Consider the following 20229-nt stretch of genomic DNA (forward strand, 5'->3'; position numbering starts at 1 on the left):
TTCTGTGTTCAAATAACATCTTTACTCATAGCTTTTTAACTGGCTGAGATGTTCATTACCTCCTGTACCTCATACCTCTCTGATTGTAATCCAAATCCATTATCTGGTGGAATGGGTCACATCATAGTGCATCTTGGTCAAAATTTTAGAGTGGCTTGGAGATATTGGAATGGTTTCAAACTTCCTATGTCTAATAGGCTTGAAAAAATAATTTATTAAAGGAATGTCAAAAGTTGGGATTAATTACCAAGTGGGAAATAAGTTTTAAGAGTAGCATCATGAGACATAATAAGATATTCTTAATACCTAAATTGTAGAAAGGGTACAGGGGTTGGTTTCCAGATTCAGGTGCATAGGGAAGGGTACCTGACTACAGATCATCGCGACCTAGACAAAGGCAGGGAGCACACTCTCCTGCAAGTATCCAGTGCCCACAAATGGATGCCCCATAAGGAGCAATCACTTAACCTTTTAAAGATGGAGTGCTCATTTATTTTTAATTGACTCTAAGTGGTTTGGAGGCACCTTAACACAAATTCACCTTACTTGCCAACCCATCCGAATTCTAAGTTACAATCACACATGTCATGCAGAGAAAAACCCTTGGGAAGGAAAAACTTCATCTTCAAATAAAGAATTAACTTCTAAGGATTTTGTCTAAGGAGTTTGGAAACTTAGCACAGTATCAGATGGTGTCTTTGGACCATATTTGATAGTCTAAGCAGATTATGTGCATGGCCTTTTTTTTCCCTCCTCCTTCTCTTCCTTCCCCTTTTCAATTCTCAATATATTTTCTACTTCTGTATATCTTACAATTTGTAGGTTACTAGTATGTGGCTCTGTGGGAAAGGCAATATATTCTATGGTAATTGGCTCTAATTGATATTATTCCAAATTATGCTTCTCCCTACCATACAAAAATTAGGGATTTGATGCAACTTAACTGAAAGAGAAACAAGAAGGCAGATTAAAAATGTTAGTCTAGGCCAGTTTCCTATAGCAACCGTTCCTTTCCCCATGCTCCAACCATTTGGTGTTTTCGTGACTTTCACGAACTGTTGGCTCATATATAGTTATCTTCTATGTAACGAAAATGGGTTATATTAAAATGCAAAAACAAATTTAAAAACTAATTTACTCAGAAAGTACCCTTGAGTAAATACTGGGTGGTATATATTTCATAGTTAATCGTTAAGAAAATTAGTTGAGATTTAAATAGTATATATTTTATAGAGAGAGATCCAAAGCTGTAATTGTGTGACAGGTCAGGGAAAAAAGAAGGATGTTAAAGTAGAGGAAATCAACCTGAGGACTTGGGATTTCATAATGCCATCCCAACACAACTTAACCAAAATTAATGTCAAAGTATAACATCGTGATTCAAGGGCATGTTTTAAATGTTTGGAAATGAGATAAAAGTAAAAATTTAATAAAAATTTACTTGAAAAGTAAATATCTCCGGTCAGAGTTTGCATGTTCCTTTCCTTCGTCCCTCAGAGATGTAAAAGTTCTTGGATCGCTTTCAAGTTCATGCTTCCACGGTCGCATGCCATAGAAGTTATTATTAGCCAAGAAACAAGAACACGCCAACCCATTTTGTGCAAACCATTTTGTGTCTAGAATATAAAGATTGCCAGCCATATGGACATATTGTCATAAATAATTTTGAATAATAAAGATCATATTTTTTTCAACTTTTATACAAGTTATTTCAATTAAAAATCATTCAGAGGTTAATGGATCATCTGACATCAAGAAATGGCAACACATCAAACTTCATTGATTATTACACTTAATTTATATTGCTATGTGATTTATCACTAACAACTATTGAATATCCCTAATATATAGTGAATTGAAACCTCATGCTACTGGATAATTATTTGATGTTAACAAAGAACAGATTATATTCAGATCTTGTGCAATTTATAGTACATGTGATTTTTATTAGTGCTTGGCTCATTGCTTCCAAAATTCTTCCAAATTTTTTTATTAAAATTGTTCTGAATTGAGTTTAGTGAGCAAGATGAGTTCTTATTTTATTATCAAAGTTTCCAGTACATAATAATAAAATCTGTGATGTAATTGTATAAATATCTCCATTGCCTGGCAATGAGAAAGAACATACAAATAAATAAGATAAATAATAATCAACTGAAACGCACTCCAGAAAATTATCACAATGTTTTTCTTTTATCATTTCTAAAACCATTATTTTTTTTTTCACCAAAGGTAATAGAACATTTCTACCTATTTGGATACAGGTAATACTTTTTATCACATTCATATTTTTAATATTACTGAGAAGTTATTCAATGGACATGTTAGATATTTTAGGAAAAACAATTCATAACAGTCAGAAGTTTTTCAACATATCTAACTTTTCAGAAATTAAATTACTAATTAGCACTAACAGACCTTTAATGTAAAAAACTGTTTATCCAAGAAATACATGAAATATATATGTGCTTTAAAAACTCAAACACTTCTGAAAAATTTAGGATGAAAACGATTATCTGCCTAATCACTATTTTTCTCCATTTCTGGCTTTCAGAGACAAAAAAAACCCTTTGTTTTTCTGAGTTCTTCTGGTAGTTATCTCCTCATTTCTGACTCATTAGTTCCTATTGATGCTCTTGATTTATTGACTGTAGACATTGTTGACTTTCTGATAGGAGATAGGAGAATTTCGCTCACTTAAGCCACATTTTTCCTGCTCGTTCCATCCTAATAATGACTTCATTGCTTACAGATGCTTCCTTGATTACTGTAGAAAGTTTAAATAATAAAATTAAACCACCTACTCTTGATCCATTAATCACAGTACCACTTTAGTCCTCCCCTTGTAGAATGAGGAACTTGTTACTCCTACCTTTCCCTCCACTCTCTTGCCTCTTCCACATATGATGTCAGATATGTATTTACTTCCTTTATATCATCAGAGTTGATAATATTTATGTTCTTTTGTATCCAGTTAATCTCTGAAATGGATTGATTAGTGGAGCATAACAACAAAACATTTTCCAAATTGCCACTTACCTTATTTACATTCTGAAGTTCTCTAAATTTTCCATCATAATTTAGGTCACACTCTTTTCTCAGAGAGATGACTCTCAGATAATTTCATTAACTTCTCACATTCTGGTTTTCTGGGCCAAACCTAACTGACCATCGAAGAGTCACTTTATTATTACATTGGGCTGGAGCTACTGTTTCCTGAATCCTGTATCTTTCTCTTCCATCTTCTGCTAAAGGTCATTCTCAAAAATTCCAAGAAAATGGTATAAAGTATATCTGAAAATGACTTTATTTTACTCTTATATTTGAAATTTTAAATATATTTATTTATTTTGAGAGAGAGAGACTGCATGAGTGGGGGCAGGGGCAGAGAGAGAGAATCCCAAGCAAGCTAGGCATTGTCAGCATGGAGCCTGATGTGGCCTTGAACTCACATGGGCTCAAACTAATGAACTGTGCGATCATGACCTGAGCCAAAATCAAGAGTGGGATGCTTAACCAACCAGCCACCCCTACTCTCATATCGGATGAGTAGTTTGGCTGGGTATAGAATTCTAGGCTAGAAATAATTTTCTCAGATTTCAAGACCCTGTTGCACTGTCAGTTAACAATCAGTACTACTGTTCAAACTGATATTGTCTGAGTTTTGTTTCTTTCAAAGTTATCTGCATTTTCTCTTACAAAAGCATAAGGAACATGGTTTTATATTACTTGTATTCTTCACTCTAAAAAAAATTTTAAGTTTGAGATTGCAATGATGCTGTAGGTCTCTTAACTTTTCTGTCAATATTTCTAGCCTTTGCCCTACACTCTGGATGTTTACCTCAATTTTTTCCCAACTTCATTTTTATCTTGCTAATTGTTTTCTATTATCCAAGAGATTTCTTATTTCTTGTTGGTGCTCCCTCAAAAATGTAACTGAGCATACACATATGTGTCAAAACTCATGAAACCTCAAATGTGTGCATTTCATTGCATGTAACTTATACTTCATTAAAGATGATTTTATAAGATGGAAACTATCCATCAACTTCGTTTCCACTGTTAACCTCTCTTTTTCATTCTTCTGAAATATTTTTCTTGCTGATCTCTTTGCTTCTACCTTTATCAATCTTGAAAATATTCTCCCCATTCAGTAATAAACAACTTTTAATACATGACCCAGATCATGTTAGGCTTTCCACTGAACACAGAAGAGTATCTACACAAGTTGGCATAGATCAAGAGGTCTATCTATTGTCTGTCCTTCTCTCCAACTTCATTTCATTTCTCTTATTCACTAGGTTTCTTTTATTGTTTAATTTTTAATGTTTATTTTTGAGAGAGAGAAACAACACGAGTAGGGGTGGGGCAGAGAGAGAGGGAGACCCAGAATCCGAAGCAGGCTCCAGGCTCTGAGCTGTCAGCACAGAGCCTGATGCAGGGATTGAACTCAGCAGCTGTGAGATCATGACCTGAGCTGAAGTCAGACACTTAACCAACTGAGCCACCCAGGCACGCCAACTAGGTTTCAATAGTAGAGGTTTTTGTCTGTTTTGTTTTATTTTGTTCTGGGGTAGATTTTGTTTTTGTTTTTGGTTTGCACGTTCATGAAAATGCTAAGCTCATTCCTGTTACTTCAGCTTGAACTCATTCCTTCTGGCTGTCTGCACAGCTGACTCTGTCTCATCATGTAGGTCTCATTGTATCTCACCTTTTCAAGGAGGCCTTACCTGACCACCTTATGCAAAGGTCTCCTCCATTTACTACTCTACATTTAAATTTTCTTTTTTTTTTAAACTTTAAAAAAAATTTTATTTATTTTTGACAGAGACAGCATGAGTGGGGGAGGGGCAGAGAGAGAGAGGAAGAAACAGAATCTGAACTAGGCTCCAGGCTCTGAGCTGGCCAGCACACAGCTTGATGTGGGGCTGGAACTCACGAACCACAAGATCGTGACCTGAGGGGCGCCTGGGTGGCTCAGTCGGTTAAACGGCCGACTTCGGCTCAGGTCATGATCTCGCGGTCCGTGAGTTCGAGCCCCGCGTCGGGCTCTGTGCTGACAGCTCAGAGCCTGGAGCCTGTTTCAGATTCTGTGTCTCCCTCTTTCTCACCCTCCCCCGTTCATGCTCTGTCTCTCTCTGTCTCAAAAATAAACGTTAAAAAAATTAAAAAAAAAAAAAAAAAAAAAAAAAAAAGATCGTGACCTGAGCCGAAGTTGAGTACTCAACTGACTGAACCACCCAGGTACCCCTACATTTTCCTTTTTTTTTTTAATGTTTATTTATTTTGAAAGAGAATGTGCATGTGCAAGCGGGGGTGGGGACAGAGAGAGAGGGAGAGAGGGAATCCCAAGCAGGTTCCATGCTGTCAGCACAGAGCCAGATGTGGGGCTCAATCCCATAAACCGTGAGACCATGGCTTGAGCTGAAATCAAGAGCTGGACACTTAACTGAGCCACCCAGGTGCCCCCATGTACTTTTTCTTTATAGTGCTTAGCACTTTCTAAAACAATCTTGTTTCCAGTCTCTCCTGGGACAGGGGAGCAAAGCAGAAGAAAGCTTTGTGTTTGGTAGTGTTGTCTTTATTTGCACATATCTAATATTTTGTGTCTTGCTCAGGTAGCTGCATTTTATCAGCATCCACTCCCATTATCTATATTAACCAATGGATCATGCAGTCTTGATGTTACAAAAAAAAAAATCCTAGCAGAGCATGCATGGTTTTAGAGCCAGAAAGATCTTTGGAGGAATTCTGGGTCTCCATTTATTTTGTGATCTTCCATGAGTTAGCTTTAGTCGTCTAATCAACAAAATGAAAAATTATATTTGCTCTGGAAAGGGTTATTTGAAGAAATTGTATGACTGTTTTCTTAGATATAAAACCAGTAGTTGCTTAATAAATTTAGATCATCTTCCCTATCTGCACTTATCCATTCCCAAAATACTGACAGAATACCTACTATCTGCCCTTAGACTCTCTGGTCTCCATGAATGTCCCTAGTGCCAGAATCTTACGACCCCCAATAAAAACTTTTCCATTTTGAATCAACATTAATGTTAGGATGTTTTAGTTTATGTTAATAGGAAATTTGTCCTCTATTATCTGTACACATTCTTCCTTATGTCGGTCTTGTGACAATACTTTGTTTCTTCTCAGTCTTTTTGCCCCAACTTAAATATTCCCAGTTGTAATAAATGTTCCTCATATGACGCAGCTGCTATTTTCTGGGTGAATTCCTGTTTGTCATTTTTCCATGTAGTGCTTATTGCCTAGAACTTCACAAAATTCCCCATGTGTTTTCACACTAGGGCATACTGGAACAAGACTGTCATCTCCTGAATTTATTTTACTCGTCATCACATTAACTTTTGTTTTTTCAAGTGGCATCATATGAAGTCTCATGTTGAGAGGCTTCTAAATCTTTCCACATATGTTTCTGTTAAATAATGTCATCTTCATGTTGTACTTTTACAGATGACTTTGTGTGTCTTAATTCAAGATTTACAGTTTCCTTAGTACATTTCGGGCAAAAAGATTGTAGCGATATCCTATCTTATCTAATTTTCTATGATTTTGAATAGGCAACAAGTGTACTAGTGGAGAACATTCTCAGCTTTCCCCCCAGAATTTGAATAATGTGGAATGCTAACCATTATGTAATGCATGTTTGCGTTCATCTCCGCTCACTAAAAATGAAGTTTTGAAAATATTGACATCTGGGCTTTATGTATGTGTGCTTGTACCATCTGGTGGATGTTATTTCCTTCTGGAATAAAAGAATTACATAGTCTTCTAGGAAGGCAAGTTTGGCATACATAGCCATAAATATAGAACAAAATGAAAAGAACAAATTGGTCAGTAAATTTCAAATCTGTATTTATTAACAAGCAAGTAATAAATGTAAACATCTGGAATGTGTAACCACTGAACCAAATTTAAATCTAATTCTTAAATACATCCTCATTTTATTTTCATTAAAATTGATATTTTTATGCTATAAATGGTTGTATTTTACGTTCATATTGTAGATTCAGAGTATTCATTTAGTGGGATAGTTTTATGCTTCAAATAGATTATTTTCATTCATGTCTTAAAAGCAGCAATTTCTCTAAGGTGCTTGATAAATATGTACTTTTTATGTTTACCAAACTTGTATTTTTTTCTTCTTTCCAAGGTTTTATTTGTATTCCAGTTAGTTAACATGGAGTGTAATATTAGTTTCAGGTGGAGAATTTAGTGATTCATCACTTATACAACACTTGGTGCTCATCACAAGTGCTCTTCTTAATGCCCATCACCTATTTCACTCACACCCCACCAACCTCCCCTCCAGTAACCAGCAGTTTGTTCTCTATAGTTGAGTCTGTTTCTTGGTTTCCTTCTCTTTTTTCTCACTGTGCCATTGTTTTGTTTCTTAAATTCCAAATACGAGTGAAATCATTTGGTATTTGTCTTTCTCTGATTGACTTACTTCACTTAGCATAAATACTCTCTGGCTCCACTCATGTTGTTGTAAATGACAAGATTTCATTCATTTTTATGGCTGAGTAATAATCTACTGAATATTATATATATATATATATATATATGTCTTTATTCATCAGTCAATGAAGTTTTGGGCTCTTTCCATAATTTGGCTATTGTTGATAAATGCTGCTATGAACTTTGGGGTGCATGTATCTCTTCAAATTAGTATTTTTATATTCTCTGGGTAAATATCTGGTAATGCAATTGCTGGATCATAGGGTAGTTCTATTTTTAACTTTTTGAGGAACCTTCACACTGTTTGCCAGAGTGGCTGAACCAGTTTGCATTTCTTCCAACAGTGTAAGAGGGTTCCCCTGTTTCTGCATCCTTGCCAACACCTGTTGTTTCCTGTGTTGTTAATTTTAGCCATTCTGACAGGTGTGAGGTGATATCTCATTGTAGTTTTGATTTGTATTTCCCTGATGATGAGTGATGTTGAGCATCTTTTCACGTGTCTGTTGGCCATCTGTATGTTTTCCTTGGAGAAATGTCTGTTCATGCCTTCTGCTCATTTCTGATGGGATTTTTTTTTTTTTAGATGTCAGGTGTCGTCAGTTCTTTATATTTTGGATCTTACCCTTTTATTGGATATGCCAGTTTCAAATATCCTCTCCCAGTCCATAGGTTGCCTTTTAGTTTTGCTGATTGTTTCCCTCGCTGTACAGAAGCTTTTTATTTCGATATAGCCCCAATTGTATATTTTTGCTTTTATTTCCCTTGCCTCAGGAGACATACCTAGTGAGAAGTTGCTATGGCTGCTATCAGAGAGGTTATTGCCTGTGTTCTCCTCTAGGACTGTAATGGTTTCCTGTCTCACATTTAAGCTGATAAACATTTTTTTGAGGATAGGAACATTGTATCAGTTTCTAACTGAAGCAAATTTTGTATTGATAGTATCTCTAGGGATGGAACTCAACTTAGTAAAAATTTCTGTGGTTTTCATTATCACCCCACCCTGAAGCAGTCATATATGAGGATTTAAAAAATATCCACCCAAGTTTATTGGAAAACTATGAAAAATAAATTCATTAAATTATGGTGTATGCCACCTGCTGGTTTTGGTCACCTATTATGCATTTCATCAGTTTCAGATATAACATCCTGACTTTTCTTTAGTGAACCTCATCTACCTCAGTTTTCAGTCCATATGGTCTCGTTGGGACCAAACCCACGCCCTAGGCAGAGTGTGGGAAGGTGATGCACACCTGGCCAAACAGTCGGTCCCATCCTCTTAGGCACCAGGTATAAGGAATGAGCCTTCAACAGAAGTTAGAAAAATAAGCATCATTCCTATAACTTTTGCTGAAATAGGAAGAGAAGATCCACATGTTTACTGAGATTACCAAGCAAGTAGGAAACGAGTGCAGGCCTGTTGGAGAGTATTTTTGAAATCACTTGGAAATTACACCTCAATGTGAAAGACCACATACAGAAAAATATAGCTGAGAGATGGAGAGATATTTCTAAATATATTGTTTCATCATTTGGATCTTGCTGTACCTGAAAATCAATTTCTGGACTCTTCAGTTGTGTGAGCCAATAAAGGTCCTTCCCCCCCCCCCCCAACCATTTTTAAATTGAGATTCTGCCCTTTTGCAATGGAAAGGTGCTGATTAAATTGCAGCTCACCCTCACAATTTTCCCCAGGCCCTGGTTCCACACTGGACAAGCCTTTCCAGGATGGACAACTGGATTGCCATGATAGTCATGTGTAGCTTCCAGTACTTCCCCCACCAGCAGCAAAAAATATATAGTCGGGATATATTAAGACACATGCCAATTTAACTGCATTAAATTATTGCAATGACAATTAGAAAAAGCCATAGTCCCCATGAGCAAGAGACAGTAGAAGCAATCTGGAAATGAATCTTTCAGCTAAAACAGTGGTCAGAAGACTATGGTCCATGAACATATCTAACCCACCACCTGTTTTTCCAAATAACATTATTAGAACATAGCCTCTCCCTCCCCTATGGACCATTTTTTGTGTCACAGTGGCTGATTTGAGTGTAAAGACCAAGACTCTATTATCTGCAAAACCGGCCATATTTACTCTCAGGCTCTTTACAGAAAAAGTCCGTAGATATCACTACTAGTGGATCACCAAGTACACTAAAAAGGGCTCAAATGTGTCCTTTTATGAGCTCATAAGTAGCATGTGTCTGATCTCTGGAGCCCAGGGTGCAAAACTATGCTGAAATGGCCAGTGTGAAACTCAATGGCCAGTTATCTGCATTTCTATTTTAATAATCACATCAAAATAAGTGAATCAGAAAGCTAAAGGTATGGAAAGGTTTTGCTGTTATTTCAGGATATAAAAAAGTAATGATGTATGTTATTTCAACTATAGAACATTAGACAACCCATAGTCTAAAACGTGAGTTCTTACAGTGTCCATATCTGTCATAGGAACATTTAGTGCCAACCATTTCAAATGGTTTTTATGAATCCCAAAAGAAAAAACAAGTAATTTATGTAAGGCTATATTGAGGTTTTATGTAGAGTTATACAATGTAGAGCTTCCTACATTTTTGGTATGCATGGGGAAAAAAGACTGAACATAAGTTTCTTATGATATAAAGGTATCGAGAAATTTACATCACTGAGCGTCTCAGCCCAGGGCTTAATTCATCTGGCTTTTAATTCATCTGTGCTGTTGCCAGTAAATCTGTCTATGGTTGCAAAACTACATCAAGATTTTAGAACACTGTATTTACAGAACATAAAACAGACATGACCATGAAAATCTACATGTGGTTGTTTTCCTCTGTGACTTTTATACTTTCTCTGCCTGTGGAAATCTAACAAAAAGAACAACTTAAGAGGCCTCCAAAAAATATCCCAGGAAAACATCCCTTATGAAAATTTCTGCTGCCACCACTTGGGGAGAAAAAAGAAACATTTTCTTCAGATTTCCAGTCCATTGGTCAGGAGTCTTCGGCTTTTAATGTCTTTAATAATTACTGGGTTCTATGTCCATTTTCAGGTACCTCCCCACAAAGATTCTGTTTCAGTGGGTACAGGATGGGACATAGCTATCTGTGTTCTAACAAGCATACTAAAACAATTCAGACATAGGCACTGGAAAGCTCTGTTTTGAAAAACTGCATAGGGGCGCCTGGGTGGCTCAGTCGGTTGAGCGACTTAGGCTCAGGTCATAATCTCGCAGTCCGTGAGTTCGAGCCCCGCGTCAGGCTCTGTGCTGACAGCTCGGAGCCCAGAACCTGTTTCAGATTCTGTGTCTCCTTCTCTCTCTGACCCTCCCGCATTCATGCTCTGTCTCTCTCTGTCCCAAAAATAAATAAACTTTAAAAAAGAAAAACTACTGCATAACCTTCCCTGCTTCCAAAGTAATGAATTTTCCTATCTAGTTGTATTAGCTGATTTTTGCTGTTTAACAACAAAACACAAAGCTGCAGGGCATGCAATGAGCAGCTGTTGTTTAAATGACCGAAATAAGCTGGGTATCTCTAAGTAGCTCTGTGTATAAAGGCTGGGCTGGCTTGTATGTCAGGGGTGGGCCGACCAATCTGCTCGTCTAGACCGGCTTCAGCCGACATGACCCAGGCAAGTCTCATCCTCCAGCAGACTAGCTCAGACCTGTCCCCATGGTGATGCGGAGACGCTGAAGTAGAAGCCGGGTAGGTCTCTAGAGGCCTAGACTCAGGACAGGCTGGCTGCGGCTTCCACTTAAAGTGTATAGGCAAAACAAGTGACATAGTCAAACTCAGAATTACAGGCAGGAAAAATCCTTCCTGACACTTTAGCGGGAAGGACTGCAAAGTAACCTGACAAAGGGTAGGGGGACAGAGAGGTGAAAAATTGAGGACATTATTGCACTCAAGCTCTAAAAAGTACAGAAAAAGCTCTGGACTGAAAGTGAATAGTGAGTCATGAATTTTATTTGGGGGGACGTGGGTTGGTGGACATGCTGAGTCAAGGGCATTTCTGGAAATGGCACAGTATAATCCCTTCGTATCAAGGTACTTATCCACAGCCGACGCTGTCTTTTCTTCTGTTATCCAGTGAAGTATGTATACACTGCTGTGCAAGTTCACACTGAGTATAAATACAACTTTATACTGTATTAACATAATATAGTGCTATGTGTCAGACAGAGTTGAGTTCATGAAGCCATCCAACGAATCCAAGCAAACAGAGTTTTATATGAAATGTGAAGGCTCTCAAATAATAATTATGAACATTTTTTAAGAATCATGCGTTTGAAAATCAACGATCTCTTACTTATTGTGAAAAAACTTAAGCTTTCACATTTTAGAATGCATGATATCCTGGGATGCCATGTGTTCAAGCTCAAAGCTGTGATAAAATATATTTTTGAGTACGAAAGAACATACATTTTCAAAGGAGGGTGTAAAATGCCAACAATACATTATCTTAGAATTTTTCTTGAATTCTTTTTATATTCAGGATAGGTAGTAACTGTGGCTCATACTTGCCTATTAAACTATATTATCTCAAGACCTAATAATTGTATTCCTTCTATATTACATGCATGCTGAAGTAATAAGACTGGCTTTCTTTAAACATTTCCTGAAATTGTTACATCTAAATTCAGTCCGGTTTTGGTTTTTGTTTTTGTTTTAATTAATGTGGATTAATGGAATTTTGCATTATAAAAATATCAATATATCTTTATTTTAATGAATTACCCCAGTTCTCTGAAAATTGAAGCTTTTGTGTACATAACATGTAAATATTTAACAGAAATCATTTTGACGCATGCATAAATCAGTGCTGGGAGAGTCACTGTTCTCAGAGTAAATACAGAGAGTGAAAAGATAAATTCCTAGTCTTCTGCCTGGTCCTGTCGTGGGAGAACATAAGGACCTCGTTACAATAAATAGACAACTCTTTCTTGTAAACTCACATCTCAGACATTTATAAAAATAGGAATTACTGGCGATAAATACTCTTGAGTTGGAATGCCACAGGAGATCTCCTGCTTAGGATTTCTTTTTTTCCAAAGTCCTCACTGATAAGTCCTGATAACCAAGGAGCTTCGAAGAAAAAAAACATGAGAAGGCACCAGAAGGCTGATACGCGTGGGGTACTGAAAATCAAAGTTCTCATTTTCAGAACACGTTCATTGTTAATAAGAATGCAGTACCCTTATGCCATTTTTGTTTCCTGGCTGGAGTTTCTACCAGACTTTCAAAAATGCCAAGGGCATCCCATCCCCCAAGGATCCAATAAATTTGTTGATTTGATGTTATGGACTCGATACCATCAAAAACGAAGTGAACCATGTAAGAGGGCACCTGCTCATTTGGAGCTGTTTGATAATGAATTAACTAAGGCAGGTTCCTAAACCAAAAATACCAATCACACACTGCCTATCAAATCATCATCTTTCTTTATTTCTTATGATTTTGAAAAGCTTCACCTTTTTGTTGTTGTTTTGAAAAGTTACTTGAAAAATGGAATAGCTCCTGCAGGATCTGTCCTTGAAGCTTTTTTATGCAATTACAGTTGGTATTTAAATTAATATGGTAGTACAGGATAGATTCCAGATTAGAATGGAGAGACTTCCAAAGAGGAATATGAGAACAGCAAAGAAACTTGCATCCAGCTCTAACTAGAAACAAGCTCAGACTCTCCAACAGGAGGCGCTTTGGCTGTTCAGACAATAAAGGACTAACCAGGTTTATGTGCCATTCCTACTGGGCACCCTTAATGTATCCGTTCCCTGAGGAAAACTGGGAGGGTGTGCTTTTCCACTGGTTGGCTTACTAAACAGTAACCGGGAGGGCAGGGAATTTGCTTGTTCACCTCGGTATCACTCAGACCCCAAACCCTCCTGGCAAATAGTTTGTGCATGATAAATAAGGGAATGAAGGAATTACAGATTTTAGATAGTTTTAAGTTCCCCGTAGAATTGGTGATTTTATAACAAGTGTAAAGCTCTCATTTATGCGTATGCATGTGCTATAAGTTTGCTGTTACTGGTTTGAGACAAAGATCTAAAGCATCCATAACAGGACCTTTGAGAGATAGGGTTTACATTTCATCTTGACAGCAGTGAACATTTACTCTTCATCCCACCCACCATCACCAAGAAAAAATACCTTCAAATTTCTTATATCATTGATTAGAAGTAAAACAAATCAAAGCCATCGGACCAGTTTAATAAGGATGTTGCCTGACTTTCTCTACTGACACAGTGGATACCTTGGTCTGAGTAATGACGCTCAGTGAATATAAACATATCGTATAATTGACGCTTCGTTAAAGCGATGTGAAGCATACATGGAGGGCTAAGGCCGCCAGAGAAATTTCTCATAAATATGTAGGTTAGGACAGAAGTCAATGCTTCTAAAAATCCTTTATACTGCTAACCCATACCCCATAAAAGCAAATAATAGCCTCAAGAAAGCCATCCCCAGATGGGGCCACTTCAACATAAAAGCCCTTTGCAGGTCACTTCTGCCTTCTATTCATCAGCCTGTGGTCCAGAATCCATGAGTCCTTACCTGTATTTCCTGAAGGGCTCTTCTGTAATGTTAAGTGAGCCAAGGGCCGATGAAGTCTCTGTAGACTTCCCTGGGGTTCTGTTTCCACACTCCACTCCCCACCTCTCCTTGGCCCTATACAATGGAAGCCTTCCTATCTACTTTACTTCTCTGGGTAAACAAAGGCCAGAAGTGGGGAAAACAGTTAAACTCCTTTAAATACCTCTATTACCAAAAAACAAAAAAAATCGTAATTTTAGTTAAGATTTTTAAAGCTCAAACTTGGGGCGCCTGGGTGGCTCAGTCGGTTAAGCATTCAACTCTTGATTTCAGCTCAGGTCATGATCTCACAGTTCCCAGTTCGTGAGTTCAAGCCCTGTGTCGGGCTCTGTGTTGACACTTGGGATTCTCTCTCTTCTCTCCCTCTGTCCCTCCCCCCCCCAAATAAATAAATAAACTTAAAAAAAAAAAGATTTTTAAATCTCAAACTTAACCTACCTTTGATTTTTATACCACTATATTGAGGTACGATTGACATACAAAAAGTTGTAGATATTTAATGTGTACAACTTGATGAGTTTAGAATTAGTGGACACGGGGAAACCATCACCACCATCTATGCTGTATATTCACCACCTCCAGAAGTTTCCGTTTGCCTTCTTTATTATTATTATTATTATTATTATTAGAATCAAAAGGTAGAGTGGTGGTTACCAGGGATTGGGGGCAGGGAATATGTAGGTGCATTTGTCAAAGGATACAGAGTTTCCATTATGTAAGATAAATAAGTCCCGAGATCTTCTGTACAGCATAATGCCTGTGGTTAACGACACTGTAGTGTATACTTAAAAATTCAATAGAAAGGCAGCTCTTATATTAAACGTTCTTACCGCATAAAAAAGTAACTGCGATTTGTATTACTTCTTTAGTACAGCTCTGTCGGGATTTTTAAGTGAACAAACTGCAATGAATAATACTAGAAATGTTTGCTCAAAAAACACTAAGAAATGTTGGCCTGCGTTTATTGTTTTTTTTTTTATTCGGTCTTTCCTTCGAGAAAAATGTGTACTAATTTAGACAGGGAATTTGATCCACAGAGGAAATACATAAGGATGTTGAGGGAGAAATGAGCCAGGCACTTGGATTAGCTGAGCAAAATCTAGAAAATCTGTAGTGTGGGAAAACTAACAAGCAAAGAAAAACACATGCTCTAAATATTTTACAAGTTTAAAAGCCAATTGTTGACTGTGAAGGACTCAGTCCTGGTAAATCTCCAGGCTTCTCTGCTTTCCATTTCTTCAGAACAAATTTAAAAACAAAACAAAACAAAAAAAACATGAATTTAAAAACTCTGACATTGTTATTTTTTATAATCTAGTCTCATAATCTTAGTATACATATTAAAAATGCACAGTTTCTATCACATATTTCACTATGTATCGTAGTGTGTATATTCTTTGAATTTTTCTAATATTACAAATTGAAATGTTTGTATTTTTCATTGTCATGAAAATATTTCTAGTCCTACAGATTTAATTCTTCACTTCTGTGGTCTGGATAGCAGACTGATCCTTTGGTTTTCCTTGAATGAAGAAAACTCTTTCTTTTTTTTTAAATGTTTATTTTTGAGAGAGAGAGAGTGCAAGTGCAGAAGGGACAGAGAAAGAGGGAGAACAGAGGATCAAAGCAGGGTCTGCGCTGACAGCAGAGAGCCCTGTGCAGGGCTCGAACTCACGAACCAAACCCTTGAGATCAAACCTGAGCCGAAGTCAAGAGCCAGACAGCTGCTTAACTGACGGAGCCACCCAGGCTCCCCAAAGGTTCTCGTTACATGTGAGAAAGGAAAAGAGCACGTGTCCATCTGGGCGTTAAACTGTTCTAGATCTTCTATTTACCCCCTGGATCCACTCTCCGTTCTTCTCCCTCAACTCAGTGTGGACTTCATGGAAAGATACTTTACTTTCTGACTTCAGTTTCATTTGAATGGAGAATGCCAGCAAGAGAATAATAAAGGAAGGGAGGAGAATGGGGTCAGGGATTTAACCTGCTTTTTGCCCTCCCTGGAGAGTCACCTTGGAGACGGGCAACTTCTTCCAAGTAAAGAGGTCATAGTTAATGTCAGTACCCCTCTTCAGATAATCCCTCCCCCCGGCATCTCTGTCTCTCCCTCTCTACCCTCCCTCCTCTTTCTCCCTCCTTCTCAATACCATAATCTTAATACCTTAATAGCCCTGGGATCCTCACATGCTCTCTCTTAGGTCCCTTGCTCCTAACTTACATCTTTGAAAGTAAACTAAACGTGCCTCTTCCCTAGTTGTCGACCCTACTCTTCTTCTAGCTATAGCAATCAGTAAGAGCCATGTACTGATTGAAAAAGGAACCTGCCTTCTCTGCCTGCAAGCCCTCACAGCCCACTGCTGCCCCACTGAACCTGCTGTCTCTGAAGTCACTGGTGGTGTTCAGCGTCCACAATCCCACTCCTCTCAAAATAGCCTTCCTTACACTCTCTGTGCCCTTCGAAGCCCTGGAGAACAGCATTCATGCATTCTTTCTCACACACGTTTTGGGTCACCTTCCACCATATCACTTTCTTCTTCCATCTCCTTAAAAGCTTTTATCTGCTACTCCTAGCTTAAATGCTGTTGTTCTCCAAGTCTCTGCAGCCATTTCTCTAATTCTACCGGATTCCAACAGTAACTACGGTTTTAACTACCGCCTACACTCTGAGGCTTCCTAAATCTATAATTCCAGATCTTTTTGCTAATTCAAGGCCCGTATATTCACCAGTTCCATTATCAGTTCTAATGTGATCCCTTGGATGCCTCAAAACATAGATGTCGGTTTATTAACCCATCTGTATCTCCAACCTAGCTCTTCTCCTGAATATTCTCACTTAAGTAGATATTAGAACGATCTCCCTGGGCACAGAAGACGAGAATAGTGGATTCTGGGGTGTGCCACCCAGATCCCCTCCTTTAAGACAAAGGCATGCATTTCCCCAGTTGCTACAAGAATGCAGACAGCTTATGGATGAGTCCCTCCTCCAAAAGTGCCCTTAGGCACAAAGAGAGCTCCTTTGCCCAAAGTTATGCCCTTTTCCCCGGGGACAGTCCATATCCAGTGATTGCTAAATATGGAGGAGCAAAGGCCCACCCTCCTGTCTTTATTGGGAACAGCTCTGATGGCTCTCCCAGCCCCAGATCACCAGTACGTCAAAGAAGGCCTCTGCTGCGAGTACATCAGAGTTCAACTTCTCACTCTGCCCCATCCTGCTTTCCTCAGTCTCTTCCAAGTGTTATTCCTGGGAATACTCCCCGCCAAAACTGCCTGCACAAAATCTTACCTCCATGTCTCTCTTCCAGGAGGCCCAATCTAAGAGAGCAGGAAGTCAGTGCCAGTCTTCATGACCCCATCTTCCTTATCTCCTTCCTGCAATGGCCACAGTCTGAATTCTCTCTTCTGAATAATCGCCCTTTCTTTGAATCTGCCTTAGTTTAGATCTCCATCATTCATTATCAGCATTACCACAATTAACTGCTAACGGTCTGCCTAACTCCAGCTTTTCTTTCCTCTGTCTTATCTCCACTCTGCTGCCATTAATGACCTTTGAAAATAAAAAATTCCATCACATCACTCTCCTGTTAAATTCCACTGGAGCTCTTATAGCGAATTGAATTCTTGCCTACATCTATAGCATCAAACCCTTTACTTACCTTACTACTATTACTACCATTGCTATTGCTGTGGCCTCTGCCATCACCCCTCACACACATACCCACTCACTCACTTGGAATCTCAAAAAATCCGCGTGGCTCTGGTTTTCCCAATAGCGTATGCTCGTTTGTGCTTTGCTGCCTTTGAAAATGCTTGTCCTTCTACCTGGACTGTCTCCTTTGGTATACTCCATCCTTCACCTCTGTTTTCTCTAGCTCTGAAACTTTAACATGTGGCTCCTGTTAAAATGCAGATTTTGACTCAGTAGATCAGAGGCTGCAAAGGCGGGTGCCTAGTCAGGGCACTATACATAGAGCAGCAAGGTCTGAGTGAACTCTGACTCATTTGTTAGGAAGCAGACACACAAAGCTATTTGTTATTTAGTAGTGACATCTGAGTAGGAGCGTTACTCTGATATAAAGCAACACTGGATACTATTCATATTCTCCTGTAGTCTACTTACAGAGAATTTGTCCAGGGGAGAATATATCAAGGATCTGTGAGGTAACTCTTTGTCGCTGGTCTCTTCTCCCCGGCGGCAACCCCACTGGTTGTTCATTGTTTTACGATGACAGGGTTCTCTAAAAGATCACCCTATCTACCAGTGTCATCTACAAAGTGTCGCTGGTAACAAATAAAAGCAAATCAGTATGCAAGGGAAAAAAAAACTAAAATTAATTTAAAATGTCCCAAGCTAGTTAGAGTGATAGAACTACAACCTGTCGAAGTTAAATTAACCTCAAAAGTAAGTGGCCATAGGGGAGACCTTACCACGTCTCTTCCAGAAATGAGTGACCCTTACCTTAAAAATGTCTTATTGTCTTATTAATATGACATCAGACAGGGTATTAGATTAATGCTGTCATTCTTGGAAATTAATGAAGTCTGAATTACAAACTTAAGTTCTTTTAATACAGTTCTCATAGCATTCATATATTTCATTTTATTAAAACCAGCATATATTTGCTCGTGAGGTTTTTGCAGTGGGTATTCAAGGAAAAGATGGAAAAAGGATAGATCACAAAAAGACTAAGCTAGTAAAATAAAAATCAAATTTATAATAATAATCAAAGACAAATAATAATTAAAATATTATTATTATTGAAAGATTAGGAATAAAAAGTAGCCATGGCAAAAGAAATAATTCACCAGGGATATATGATGATTCTAAATCTGTACGCATTTGAAAACGTATACCCCAAATGCGTAGAGTAAAAACTGATACGGTCACCATGAGAAATGGATAAATTCATTGTCGTACTTGGAGATTTTAGGATACCATTGTCAGAAATGTATAGGTCCAGTAAATTAAAAAAAAATCAGGGATATTGAATCGATTTTAGTATCTTTGGGCCATATCTTGCTAATCCTCCCTCTTTTATTATTAACACTGCTACGATGGTGGCAATTGTTTGCTGTAACGGTAGACTCCTCAGAGTCCCCTGGAGTGAGTCTGTCTGTTCGTGGTGGACCTAAAGAGATTGTCGGTGGCTGTTTTGAAATAAAACCATCTGTAACATTAGCTGGGGCCCAGCTGGATGCATTTGGCCTTCGGCCAATTAATATAGCCATTACAATCTTTTCCAGTTCATCTTTGGGGGACTCATTCCTTGAATTTGACTAGACTTTGACATTTTTTTTTTAATGCCAAAGCCTGCTCTTTTGGGGGCAGCCCTGAATAATTGCTTTAAATTTTCAATGGACAGAGAAGATTGATTTCCAAATGAGGGCTTCCTCTGCTTTCTGATGGGGCTTGGGCTCAGAGGCCGCAACAAAGAGAAGCCTTTTTTCCTGAGTCTTTTCTCTGTCAAGTTAGGAAATCCGTGAGAAGCACCCTTCCTCCAGGATACCCCTGGTGCCTTCCCTATTACTCTCATCCACTCTGTGATTCCTTAGACACACCCTTGTCAGCTGCACAATGCAGGAGGAGCATGGAGGGGTACTTCTTTGTATTTACACGACCTGTTACATAGGAATCACCAGTATTCTCCTTAAAAGTTATGGGGCAGGGCACCTGGGTGGCTCAGTACGTTGAATGTCCGACTCTTGATTTCCACCCAGGTCATGATCTCATGGTTCATGAGATCGAGCCCCGCTGGTCAGCGCAGAGCCTGCTTGAGATTCTCTGTCCCCCTCACTCTCTGCCCCTGTCCCCCTGCTCACATGTGCACATGCACTCTCTCCTAAAACAAACAAGTAAACATTTTTTTTTCAAAAAGTTATGGGGTATTCTCCCTTGAGTAGAGCCCCCCTCATCATTTTACTAGAGATTCCATCACAACAACTGCTTGCATGGTCTTTGGTTATTACCACTCTTCAGTTTCTCTACCAGGCTAAGCCAAGGTAGCTTTTCTCCATAGACTAGTAAGAACCTAAGGGCAAACTGATTTTTTTCCAGATTTATTGAGGCGTAATTGACAAAATTGTATAAATTTAAGGTGTACAATACAATGATTAAATACACATATATATTGTGAAATGGTCACCATAAGATTATTTAACACATCCAACATAT

The 20229-nt window shown here is 38.3% G+C and overlaps 1 protein-coding gene across 17 annotated transcripts in view; it reads left to right on the forward strand.

The window, feature by feature from the left end:
* The window catches only part of DLC1 (DLC1 Rho GTPase activating protein), a 560457-nt gene that overhangs the window by 14792 nt on the left and 525436 nt on the right, over nt 1-20229 (forward strand). For 15 of the 17 annotated variants that reach the window (XM_042983071.1, XM_042983065.1, XM_042983063.1 and 12 more), the window contains exon 1: nt 2246-2264. The exons of the other annotated variants lie outside the window; for them this stretch is intronic. The gene's annotated coding sequence lies outside the window, so the exon portion shown is untranslated. Of the gene's footprint in view, nt 1-2245; nt 2265-20229 lie in introns of those variants that run through there. 17 annotated transcript variants of the gene reach the window in all.

This window comes from Panthera tigris, chromosome B1 (genome assembly GCF_018350195.1).
Source record: "Panthera tigris isolate Pti1 chromosome B1, P.tigris_Pti1_mat1.1, whole genome shotgun sequence".
NCBI classification, from domain to species: Eukaryota; Metazoa; Chordata; class Mammalia; order Carnivora; family Felidae; genus Panthera; species Panthera tigris.